Below are 14,373 nucleotides of genomic sequence, written 5' to 3' on the forward strand. Positions count from 1 at the left end.
TATTGTTTACAGTGTGTTTTTCTGTCAAAATCCCAGGAATTGAATTCTAGTGTAGAAATAATAAGCCCCCCCCCTCAGATTGATTCTGCCATGTGTACATTGATATAAAGCTCATAGCTCCTGGGTTCTGAGACCCAGTAGAGTATGGTGCATAGCCCCATGGTTTTTATTGTCTTGTAAACAAGAGGCTAGGGTTTGAATCCTGATAAAATGTGAAGCCTCCCCTGATGGCAAAGTGTTAATATTGTAGCTTTGTAAACAAGAGGCTCGGGTTTGAGTCCTGACAAAATGTGTAAGATTGAAATACATGTGGCAAAATAATATCTCCATACGTGAGATTTAGAGAATAATTATTGTTAGTTGATATATAATTGATAGCTCCCAGATCTGAAACCTGGTAAAAAGTGTTATACAACAGCATAAAAAAGCAAAATTATTTTATATTGGGGATCACCAGAGCCTAGTTATTGTTTTGGCATAGTTCTGTTTTTTTTTTGGACCAAGAAATTTTATATAAATAAACAACAAAAATGCCAAAACAAAAATATTGCAATCAGTGTAATAAAAATATATCTAGTTCTAATTGGTCTAGGCACCGGCATATTTGTGACTCTAAGAAATGCAGAAAAACCACAAAAATGTGTCCAAGATGCCATAAAATATTAAGCAAGGCATATTACAAATGGCACAAGTGTAATTCTTATGTACAGTCATCAACATTGCCCCCACAACCATCTACATCTGGTCTGAAAAGGAAGCATGAAGCACCTGTTAATGCTAGAGCAGCGAAGCAGCCACGCTATGCACCACCTATCCATAGCAGTTTTAATGGCCAATTAAGAGATTATCGGTTTGTATCAGAGCCAAGATGTGGTATTAATAATTTTTTGAACAGTGTAAATCCTGATGTGCAGGCAATTCTAAATGCACAAAATGGCTCTTATAAGCTGTCCCTCAAATTGTTTACACAATATAAGAAGCCAAATGGCACAAAATTTACACAGCCCCACATAACAGAAACTGTACCGGTATATTCAAATGCAAATTCAGACAAAATAATAAGCAGTTTGATAGATCAATTGAATATTAAATACTCTGAATTTGCAGCAAAAGAATCTGGATGGAGCCTATGCGGATCTCCACACAAGTTATATGTTAATATTTCTGAATTTAACCCATTACAAGGATCTACATATTTGCCATTACCTGCCAATATTAAAAACAAAAGAGCAGTGGTTAATATAGAAAATAATGACCAGAAATGCTTTTTGTGGTGTATTTTAGCTGCTTTGTATCCAGTTTTAAGGCATCCTGAGAGAATAACTTATTATAAACAATATGAGCATGATTTTGATGAAGCAATGGAGGGTTTAGAATATCCAATGTCTGTTCAGAATATTGATAAATTTGAAAAAAAGGCCAGGAACATCAATGGAAAACAATTATCTATTAATGTATTTATTTGTTCTACTGGCCGTGGCAATTGCTTGATAGCACCTCTCAGAATCAGTACATTTGATGATGATTCTGCTGTTCCGATTGATCTGCTCTTAATTGAAGGGGATGATACATATCATTACACTCTGATTCATAATCTTGAAGCTTTAGTCAGAAAACAACTAGACAAATCCAATACAATATTCAAGTTGTGCCGAAGATGTTTAACTGTATTTGATGGTCAAAAAATGGTGAATGGGGTTCGGGAAGTGAATGCAGAAATTGCTAAAAACAAGTTAATTGAACATTTAAAATACTGTGGCAACTATAAACCTGTTCATATGGTGATGCCAATGCCAAGTGAAAATGCAAAATTCAAAAAGTTTGAAGCCTTGTTGGAACACCCAGCATATATAGTCTGTGATTTTGAATCAAATCTCAAACCTCTTGCATTCTGTAGCCCAGACACTGATGAATCTTCAATTACACCATACCAGTTACATGAACCCTCCAGTTTTTGTTATATAGTTATAAGGGATGGTGTAGCTAGTGAACCACACTTATACATGGGACCAGATGCCATCAAACAATTTGCATATAGAATAGAAAATGAGTGCCATGACATAGCATCTAATATCTTATTAAAATCAAAACCTATGATGCCTTTAACAGAGAAACAGATTGAAGATTTCAACAATGCAGAAAAATGCCCGGTATGTGATTCTGAATTTTCAGATATAAATATCAAGGTGAAACACCATTCTCATGCAGATGGTAAATTCTTAATGGCCCTGTGCAATAGCTGTAATATTAAGATCCAGAGACCAAAATTTGTCCCCATATTTTGCCATGGAGCATCCAATTATGATTTTCATCATTTGATCAGGTATGAGGGGTTTGACAAGCAGAATTTAAATATTTTAGCTGAAAATGATGAGAAATATATAGCTATTAGCAAGAAAATTGAAGTTAATGGTGTTCCTATTCACTTAAGATTTCTTGATTCATACAGAATTTTATCGGCTAGCCTGGCCACACTGGCCACTCAATTATCTGATGATCAATTCAAAATCACATGTGCTTTGTTTCCAAATCAGGACCTGAAATTAATTAGGCGGAAGGGTGTATATCCATATGATTATGTTACAGATTTTTCTAAATTTGATGAATGTTCTCTGCCACCACAACAAGAGTTTTACAGCAAAATCAGAGGATCTGGAATCACTGATGATGATTATCACCATGCCCAATTGATGTGGAACAATTTAAAATGCCAGACATTTGGTGATTATCACAAGGCATATTTAAAACTTGATGTCACTCTCTTAGCTGATATACTGCAAGCATTCAGAAAATCTTCCATGCAAAATTATAAGCTGGATCCAATGTATTTTTACAGTGCTCCAAGCCTAGCATGGTCTGCAATGTTTTTAAACACTAAAATGCCATTGGATCTGATCCAGCATCAAGATAAGTGTCTGTTTATGGAACAAAATATAAGAGGGGGCATGGTGCAATGCTCTCAGAGATATGCCAGAGCAAATAACAAATATATTCCTGATTATGATCCAGCACTGCCATCAAATTATATACTGTATGTAGATGCAAACAGCCTGTATGGTTATGCCATGACGGATAAATTGTAATATTCAGGGCTTGAATGGGTTGAAGATTTCAATATTGAAGATCTTAAGGATTTTGATGACAGTGAATATGGCCTCTTCTTAGAGGTTGATCTGACAATTCCAGATAATTTACACAACAAATTTTCTGATCTGCCCCCAATTCCTGAGGTTAAGTGCTCACCTGGCTCTAAACAGAAGAAATTGATGATGACTCTGGAGCCAAAACAGGATTATGTCATATATTACAAAAACCTCCAGTTCCTCATGAAACATGGTGTTCAAGTGACCAAAGTTGGAAAAGTTTTGAGGTTCAGGCACTCAAAATGGTTGAAGTCATATATTGATACAAACACAGAGCTTCGAACATCTGCAAAGAGCCAATTTGATAAGACCTTGTTTAAATTGATGGTCAATTCAGTGTATGGCAAAACTATTGAAAATGTCAGAAAACATACCGATGTTAAAATAATTACTGACCCCAGCCTGAGCAAAAAATTGATTGCAAAGCCTAATTTCAATTATAGAAGAATTTATGATGAAAATATGGCACTTTTCAACATGAAAAAAACAAAGATTAAGTTTGATAAACCTATTTATGTAGGGGCTGTGATATTGGAATTGGCCAAATTACACATGTTAAAATTGTATTATGATGTGTTGAAACCTTTTTATGGTGATTGTGTAAAATTGATGTACATGGACACTGATAGTTTTGTTCTTGATATTCAAACAGAAGATGTTTATCAAGATATAGCACAGCCTGAATTGTTTCAATACTTTGATACCAGTGAACATACAAAGATTCAACCCCACAACAAAAAGGTGCCTGGCAAGTTAAAAGATGAGACACTTGGTGATGTTATTGTGGCATTTGCTGGGTTAAGGGCCAAGATGTACAGCTTTGAAACATGTAGAGGTGTTGTTGCCAAAAAAGCCAAGGGCATTGGCAGAGTGACTGTTGAAAAAGAGCTTGAATTTGAAGATTATAAAAATTGCCTCAAATCATGTAGCGCAATCAGAACATCAGAAAATAGAATTCAGAGTGTGAATCACTTATTGACTACAAATATTGCAAGAAAAGTGGCTCTGGACCCAGATGATGATAAGAGATGCATTTTGTCATGTGGCATACATACTCTACCATGGGGTCATTGTGATTTGAAAAATGGCAATCAATGCCCAATTACAGAGCATGATTTGAAATAAATAAACATGCCTATGAACTTATTTGGGTTCAAAAAACAGGCTATTATGGACCTGCCAACACCACAAGCCTCTTCTGATATGATATCTAAACTAAGTGCTTTGTTAATTATTCATCTGAACAGCATACTTACAGATGTTGATGAAGAAACAGGTAAAATATTGTACATATTTAACAATAATTTAAATCATTACCAATTACCTGTAGGTGGGCAATTACAATTTATTACAACCCCTGAGGGTGATGTCAAGATTTCAGTAGGGAGAAATATTTATAGAATTAAGCACTCAAACATGATTTCTGGCACTGTATATACTGTTTCTGCTGGTGACTGCTTATATATTGAGGTCCCTGGATCATATGACAAGCTTATACCTTTTTTTATAGAATTAAGAATCAGATATTCAATAATAAATAACCATTAAAACAAAAATGCCTAATGATATATTTGGCCATACAAGACATGAAGATCACAGTGATGAGATTCTGATGCTTGATGTCAGAGTCAAGAAATTAAGAAGTGATTTACAAGCTTTACAAACCACACTTAATGCCAGTCTTCAATTAGAAATTACAAATTTGCAATCACAATGCATGGACCCTCTTCTTAAAATTGACTCAGAACTCAAATTGCTGCTTCAGAAATATACTGATTTGGCCACATTAGATAATTTTCAAAGTTTAGAAGAAGCTGTAGCAGCTCTTCAAGCCAAATTTAAGACCCAGGCTAACAACTCTGAGCAATTGAAACAACAATTGGAAGAGCAGATTAATAATGTCCAGGCACAGCTCCAAACAATTGTCAAAAGCATAAAATCACAAGAAGATTTTGATCTAGTGATTTCCACTCTAAAAGAACAGATTCAATCACTCCAAATACCTAATCTGAACCCTCTGAACAATGCCATAGCCGAGGTTAAAGAAAAAATTGAGACACTTGAAAATTTTATGAACAATTTGCCATCTTCTGATGCTTTGAGTGCAATAACTCGGAGTGTTGCCAACATCAAGCTGCAACTTGAAACATATGAAGATTTTGGAAAAATTCAAAGTACCATAACCCATCTTGAGGGTACAATAGCAGCAGTGCAAAGTGATTTGACAAATGTACAAGAATCCCGCCTGCCTGGTATTGTAGACACACTTGTTAGTGTCCAGGAACAGATCACAAAGCTTGAAAACCTCAACACTGAATCTGAGCTATCTCATTTTCATCACTTGATCGATGATATCCAAACAAAACTTGAAATTTTACAACAATCAACACCCACTCAGGCAGATATAGCCCTGCTCCAAAATGCTATGCAAAATGTGGCTGATGCTTCTGAATTAAACAATGTAAAATTGGCACTTGAATCTTTGCAGAATACTGTATCAAATCTGCCTACATCACAGGAACTTAAAAATATTAAGAGAGCAGTGAATCGCATATTGAAATCAGAAGATATCAAGAATATCCAGACAGAGATCAAACAACTCACTCAGACAGTGGCCACTCTACCAACCAATCAACATATTAATGAACTGCATGCCCTGTTTGAGGATATCAGAAGACAGGTCCATGATCTTACTGCTCAAAATTCAAAATTGGCAGTTATTGAAAATTTGCAACAAATTGTAGCTAATATCAAGCAACATCTAGGGACCATGGAATCCAATCAAGCAAATGCCCTGTCTGTTTTTGCCACCCAGCTACAAGAAATTGTGCAACAATACAAGAAACTTGTTGTGGACATAAAGATCAAGCCAGGCCATGATGATGTTGTTAGAACCATCAATGAGCACCTTGAATCTGTAACAAGCAGATTGCTTACAGCAGAAAAAGAAATAACAGGCATAATCGAGAATCCAAAACATACAGTAATTCTTGAATTGTACAGCATCCCCAACAAAGAATATGATTCACCATTTACACAAGGTGGCAAAATATATATGCTGTCCCCTGCACAATTTTATTACCAATTTTTTGTTGGGGGCACACTTAGACCAATCAAGATCAAATATTGGCTTCAACCACAGGCACACCACTACCCTACCTTATCAATAACAAATGCTGATAACAAAGCAAAAATCACCAGTGTAGAGTTAGAGGATTTTACAGACCCCAATACATTAGAAACAGCCTATGTTGAAGATGATGGCTCTCTGGAATTTAAAATACAAATAGGGGACAAATTATATTTAGAAAATCCTGTAGTATCAGCTGCTGAACACCCCATAGTTGCAATATTCTTGTTTTCATATTATGTCTAGACAAATTATTGTTGATGAATTACACAGACAAGCCAGACATAATTATAAGAGACTGCCAGTAGTCACAAAAGGCATAGATGATTTATGGCAGAGCGACTTGATTGAGATGGCAAGTGGACAGCTGAAAAACTTAGACAAAATCAACAAGGGCTACAAGTATCTACTCACTGTAATAGACACATTTTCAAAATTTGCCTGGGCTGTGCCACTCAAATCCAAGACTGGAAAATGTGTTACAGAAGCCATCAGGACAATCATCAATGAGAGTGGAAGATCACCGCGCTATTTGCAAACAGATAATGGCAAAGAATTTTATAATTCTGTGTTCCAACAATTTATTAAAAGCCAGTCAATAAAACATTATTCGAGTTACAGTGATCTCAAAGCCTCAATTGTAGAGAGATTCAACAAACCCTAAAAAATCTTATGTATAAACAATTTACACTTCAAGGTAATTATAAATGGCTTAATATTCTCCCAGAACTTCTACATAAATATAACAACTCGGTCCATTCCACAATCAACATGAAACCCTCTGAAGTAACTCCATCTGATGAGCAAAAATTGATCAGGACTGTTTATTATCCTAGATACCAGCCAACAACAAGAAAGGCCAAATACAAGGTGGGTGATCAAGTAAGAATCAACAAATATAAGCACTTATTCAAAAGAGGCTTTACAAGAAACTGGAGCACTGAATTATTTACAGTGGTTCAAGTTAAACCTGGGACCCTTAACACATATATAATAAAAGACCACCGAGGAGAAATTCTCAAAGGCCGGTTCTATGAAGAAGAACTCAACAAAACTAAACAGCCTGACACATATCTCATAGAAAAAATCATCCGCAGAAAAGGCAGCAAGTTATTTGTCAAATGGCTAGGACTTCCAGAACACAGCCGGATCGATGCAGACAAAGTGATAATATGAGCACCTGGGATGTTATAAAAAGGCTGCCAGAACCTGAACAGCAGATTAAGAGAAATGGCAAGTTGCTGCCTGAAAATATTAGATGTCTTATTGTTGGACCATCGGCTTGTGGTAAAACTACACTAATGGTTGATAATTTTTTATTGGCACCCAACTGGTTAGACTGGAAAAACAGGCACTTGTATTTTTCTCTAAGAGCTTGGAACAATTAAAATATCAGCAGTTGATGAAGCTATATGATGGATTGGATATTGCCACTTTTGAATCAGATGTTAAGCCACTTCATGAATGTCTCGATAATTCTGTTGTTGTGTTTGATGACATTATACTGGATAATCAAAACAAGGTTAGAAATTTCTTTACACAGGGCCGACACAAAAACATTGATTGCTTCTACCTTGCACAGACTTTTTCAAAAATACCCAAGCAGCTGATCCGAGACAACAGCAATTTTATATGTGTGTTTCATCAAGATCATACCAACCTCAAACACATACATGATGAATATGTAGGTGGGGACTTGAGCTACAATGATTTTTCCAAGTTTTGCAGTAGGTGCTGGAACCAGGACAGTTATGGGTTTGTCACAATTGATATGACAAGAAAACCCAATAGTGGCAAATACAGAAATAAAATCAACAATTTTCTAGACATTGAAACATATATAAAAAACCATGAAAAGGCCAATCATTGATGATCTTAAATTAAGAGATTATCTTGTAAAAAGATTTAAGGGATGGAAATCACAGAACCGAGGAATTTATGATCAACACAAACAAACAGAACAGCCTATTATTGATGCTATTAGTGAATTAGGTAAAAATATCAAAACTGTTACAGAGCAAAATCAAAATTTGATCACAGAGCTTGTACCTGTAGCTGCAAGGAACATATTAGATTATCCAATCACCCCACTTTCCAGTATTCATACACCTAGTCCTATTGCTCCTCGAAGAATTGAAGCTACTCTGGATCCTATTGAATTGGGTCTTCTTGCTCAAAAATATTTAAGCACACCTAAAGACAACAAAGATGAGGTCTTTGGCTTATATGCTGACACAGAGCGTGATGGTAGCATCATACATAGAATTGGCAATTTCAGAGTAACATTTATGGGAGATGATATAATTGTATATTCAGAATCTCATCTTGGAGAAAGAGGTGCTTTTGTTAAGTATCTCGGAACACCTGGATTGTGGGAATTGATGACTAGGAAGAGCCCTGGCAGCTATACAGATCAAGATTATGAGCACTACAAAGAAATATTAATAAAATCAGATGCTCTATACCAGAACAATGATCCCACACAAAAAAGAGTCAAGTCTAGCAGTGGAGCAAAATATAACAACTTAATCAAGCCCATATGGTCACAAATTAAGACAGGTAGTGGAATCAAACAATACAACACCCTGCCTAAAGAATTTGTCTGGGTTGATGATGTCAGGAAACTTGTAGATAGGTTATTGGTGATAGCTGGGGAGGAAAATGCTGGCAACCACAATTTTTACAATGAAAAGGTTGGAATTATGGACATGATAAGCACAAAATTGTCTAATTTTATAGTGAATGACACTAAGGGGATTGGATATCTTATAAAAATTATTAATACTCTACCACCTAAATTATGGAATATTTCTGAGGGTCGGGGGTTGGTTAATGACATTATAAACAAGCTGCCATTTGAACTTAATATTCCAGGCTATCAGTATTGTGGTCCCGGCACAAAATTGGACCATAGATTAAACAGAGGTGATCCTGGTGTTAATCCCCTAGATGCTGCTTGTAGAGACCATGACATAGCATACAACACACATTCTGATCTTGACAAGAGACATGTTGCAGACAAGAAATTAGAAGAGGCTGCATTTGGTAGATTTGTAAGCAAAGATGCTTCTTTGAGTGAAAAAATAGCAGCATTGGGGACCACCATAGCTATGAACACCAAACAAAAACTGGGGTGGGGGCTGTGAATATGTATATAATAAACCTAGAATGAAGGCCAAGGGTGTTATGTATCAAATACCTTATGCAGGTCTTAAATCTCTTAAAACTATTGATAGCCTTTAAACCAAAAAGCAGCGCAAGAAAAAAAATTATTGTATTGCCAAGGGCCATGGTATGAAATTGTTGCTTAGTACCCCCCAATTAAAAAAATTACAACAATCCAGGAAAAAATCACATGTGGGGGGATTCATATTTACTATCCCGGCCATCTTAGCAGCACTTGGGGCTGTGGGGAGCTTGGCTGGGGGATCAGCTGCCATAGCAAAAACAGTAATAGATGCCAAGAAGAATAAGGCAGAATTAGATGAGCAGAGGCGCCATAACCTGGACATGGAGAAACAAGGCAAAGGTGTTAAGAGAGCCATGAATAAGTTTTAAAAAAACAAGAGCCGCTTACAAACCAAGATATTGAAGCTTTAATCAAATCACTGGGCATCAAAAATTTTAGAGGTGTGTACATGTCTGATTCTTTGCCAGAGCAACCACTCAACAAAGAGTGTGGCATTGTTAATTTGGATAAGTACAAAAATCAGGGCACTCACTGGATTTGTTATCTTAAATATTTAAAAGATGAGGCATTTGTGTTTGATTCATTTGGAGGTGTTCCACCTGAAAATTTAGTAAAATATTTAAAATCAGTTAATCTTTATTACAATAATGCCCGTGTTCAAAACTTCAAAGATGTTAATTGTGGACATTTGTGTTTATCTGTTCTTAGATATATGTCTCAAATAAATAAACCATCAATTGAAAATTTTCAAAAGGCCTTGTGGTATTTAAAACATCATGGGGGTATTCCATCTCACCAGCCAAAATTCAATATTGAAACTCAAATTACATGATGATATAGTGTATCCCAAAACAATAGCTCTCAGAACATTTTATGGCATGTACTTGATCCCTAATATTACACACCACAACAACAAAATTGCAGTAGGGGATCAAAAAATTGTCATCACTCCAGGGCAATATAATCTGTCCACTCTAAATGCTCAATTACCCAGAGGTATAGTATTAACTCAAAATTCTGTCACTCACAGAGTAGAGATTGTATCTGCTACAGAAACAGTGGATCTGGGTACTATAGGAGAGCTGTTAGATTTTGAGAACAACACAAAACTTGAAGCGGCCATCAAACACACTGCTATTAATATACCTAAATTCTTAGCCATAGAGACTCTAAATATTCACTGTAATGTGGCTGAGGGTATGATCACCAAATCAAATGGCATAGGCACTCACAAACAAACTGGCATCATTGCAACATTCAAACCTAATTCTGAATTTATGGAGCCAATCATCTACACTCCATCCCCAACATTATATTTTCCTGTGTGCCATAATAGAATAGATAATATTGAATTGATGGTCACTAATGAAAAAGAAGAATTAGTTGATTTTGCTGGAGCCACAACAACTGCTATCATAGAGATTAATATTTAAATAAAAATACATACAAAAAAAATGGAAAATATTGAGAGTTATGAGCTACAATCATTCCCCCCAAACAGGAGGACATTTGCAAATTTAAATCAACCCAACACAGAAATTGAGGTTGATCTTGATGTAGGGGATGGCTTTATACACCCCCACAGAGCAGATCTATACATCAAATTTGATGTTGTAAAGCTCGATGGAACAGATTATCCGGCAAATTCAAATATAAGATTGGTAGACAATTTTGTGCCGCATCTGTTCTCTGAAATTGAGATCAGAAAGCATGGTGTTGTTATAAACAGAGTGGATTATCCCGGCATTACCTCCACAGCTTTGGCCACACTAAAATTATCCAAAACCGAGGCTTCTTACTACAAAATAGGTGGATTTGAGGCTGGTGATAAAATTATATCTAAGAACCACACAGTGCTGTTCCCTATGCGCCTGTTGCCAGGATTCTTTTCAGAATACAAAGATATTATGTGGAAGGGTGGTTTAAGAATCACATTTAGAAGAGCTGCCAATGATAATAATGCTTTGATGAGGTACAGCACATTAAACTCTACAGGGGAAGCTTTGCCTACCCAGTTGTTGAATATGAAGCCAGTTATGCTCTTAAATACAAAGCAGATATAATAAAAAATCCACAGATTCCTTTACAATTTTATACATATCAATGTGTACAGAAGCCTGCAACTGGTACTTATTATGAGTTTGATGCTACAAATTCATTCCCCAGTATACAATATGACATGCCGGATTTTGTGGTGGTACTGTTTCAGACTGGAAGACACAATAATCAGGAAAAAAATTCAAGTAGTTTTGATAACTGCAACATCAAGAACATATATCTTAAAAATGGCAGAAATGAGGTATTGCCTAGAGAAAATTATAATTTAGACATGTCCAAGGATGATTTCCTTAAATTATATGAGGCATTTTCATCATACAAAAGGGTCACTACTGGCAATACTGACATGTATTACACACCAGATGAATTCAAAGCACAGAGACCCATGTTTGTCATCAACACTTCAAAAAGAAAACAAGTTGTGGTTAATGACAGGACAAATATTAAAATTATCTGTGAATTCCATGAGGCATTACCTGATGACACCATATGTAGTGTTATTCTCATAGGTGAAAAATCATATGTTTATGATGTAAGAAATGAGAGAGTCACAGAGCAATTCTAGAGAGCCGACTCAAACACAGAATCCCCTTGATTGCAAAGCAATAATACCAACACTTTGCAGTCAGAGAGGCTCAGACACTGCCAGGTTTCGAACCTGGGGCCTTTTGATTATAGAACATATAGGCCATGGAATTATGTCTACACCACCTCTGCATATAGCAGGCAAACTTATTGTCAGCACCTCTGCATATAGCAGGCAAGCTCATTGTCAGCACCTCTGCATATAGCAGGCAAGCTCAAATACAATTCAAAATTGGATTTTGAAATATGCAGTGAATATTCAGAGTCTCTCTCAGGTACATATTAACACAACTGAATCCAAACGGCCAACTAAGAATTTACCTTGGAGTTAATGACACTGATGGATGGCATGCAAGAGATATAATCTACACTGTGTCCTTTCAGGGAAAATTGCATGTCAGCAGATATAATCTCCCAGGCGTGCATAATTAATTGCTGGCCGGGACATGTGACTGATCAAAAGATTAGAAGAACATGCAGGCAATTAATTATGCATGCCTGCACATGTCCTATTGTATTGATCGGGAAGTTTTGCTATGAGAATATAAGTATTTTTCCGCTTAATTTCAAGTATAGCCAAAAACAATTATAACAGCAGTTAGTGGCTGAGCTGGTGTTTTTATACCCAACAGCAATAACTAGGCTCTGGTGATCCCCAATATAAAATAATTTTGCTTTTTTATGCTGTTGTATAACACTTTTTACCAGGTTTCAGATCTGGGAGCTATCAATTATATATCAACTAACAATAATTATTCTCTAAATCTCACGTATGGAGATATTATTTTGCCACATGTATTTCAATCTTACACATTTTGTCAGGACTCAAACCCGAGCCTCTTGTTTACAAAGCAACAATATTAACACTTTGCCATCAGGGGAGGCTTCACATTTTATCAGGATTCAAACCCTAGCCTCTTGTTTACAAGACAATAAAAACCATGGGGCTATGCACCATACTCTACTGGGTCTCAGAACCCAGGAGCTATGAGCTTTATATCAATGTACACATGGCAGAATCAATCTGAGGGGGGGGGCTTATTATTTCTACACTAGAATTCAATTCCTGGGATTTTGACAGAAAAACACACTGTAATCAATAAGATCATATGTGAACTTGGCATAGTTTTAAGTGTAGGCAAATCTGTCTGTTGAGGATTCTTCTTTTCTACACTAGGATTCAAAATTCTTAAAATTAAGAGCATATCACACTTGAAGAATTGGGGTATAAGCCCCTCTTGGCATTGTTTTAAGTGTGGGCAAATCGTATTGTTAGGGTTCTTCTTTTCTACACTAGAATTCAAAATTCTTAAAAATTCAGAGCATATCACACTTGAAGAATTGGGGTATAAGCCCCACTTGGCATTGTTTTAAGTGTAGGCAAATCGGATTGTTCAATCATTTGAGCTCTTCTTTTCTACACTTATAAGTTGAGTTTATAATATTGTAAATACAACTACTTGCACAGTCATGTTGAAACCACGGTCTTTGTCTAAGTGCCAAGGGCACGTCCTCTAGTAGTTCAGGCAAAACCTCACTGAGAAATGCTCGATAAGTGGGTCCACATAGGCGAACAGGGAGAATGTACGGTGCAATCATATGGTCATGCAGTATCCCGCACCACACATTCACTGCAAATCTGTGCTGATGATGTGCAGTGCATGTGGATTTTCATGTTCCCACACATGACTGTTTTCACTATTGAACACACCAGTTTTCGTGAAGATAGCCTCATCAGTCCATAGTACCGTATTCTGAAAATTGGGGATAGTTTCAATTTGATGAACAAACCATTGGCAGAAGTCCTCACGTGGGCCAATGTCCCGAGGTAAAAGATCTTGCACTTTCTTCAATTTGTAAGGGTGCATCCCCCCTTCTGCCAGGACTCGCCACACATTCACATGGGAGGTGTTTCGTTCGTGGGTTAGTGCGCGCGTACTGGTGCCTGGATGATCCATCACTGCAGTTAGCACATCTTCCACAAACCGTCGTGTTCGCACACTTCGCGGTCGTCCAACTACGCGACGAGGTGGCTACAAGTGTTTATGGCCGTTAACACTAGTACACTTCACAGAACATGATGGGCTGTGGCTAAGAATTAACACGTAACACTGCTAGGTCAAATGTTTGCCCAACACTACTGTCCAAGAACCTCACGTCTTTCCATTCAACAGTGAATGTTTAACAACCTGTTGCTGGCACAGCACCTGAAGCACAAATGGCACAGACGCGTTCGCTCCTTCATGAGGAAACCTACACTGTTGGCG

General features: G+C 36.7%; 1 protein-coding gene across 1 annotated transcript in view; it reads left to right on the plus strand.

The window, feature by feature from the left end:
• LOC145995264 (rhodopsin-like) overlaps window positions 1-14,373 on the plus strand; it is a 56,772-nt gene that overhangs the window by 39,906 nt on the left and 2,493 nt on the right. The gene's annotated exons all lie outside the window — the stretch shown is intronic.

This window comes from Lepisma saccharinum, chromosome 11 (assembly GCF_977018435.1).
Source record: "Lepisma saccharinum chromosome 11, izLepSacc3.1, whole genome shotgun sequence".
NCBI classification, from domain to species: domain Eukaryota; kingdom Metazoa; phylum Arthropoda; class Insecta; order Zygentoma; family Lepismatidae; genus Lepisma; species Lepisma saccharinum.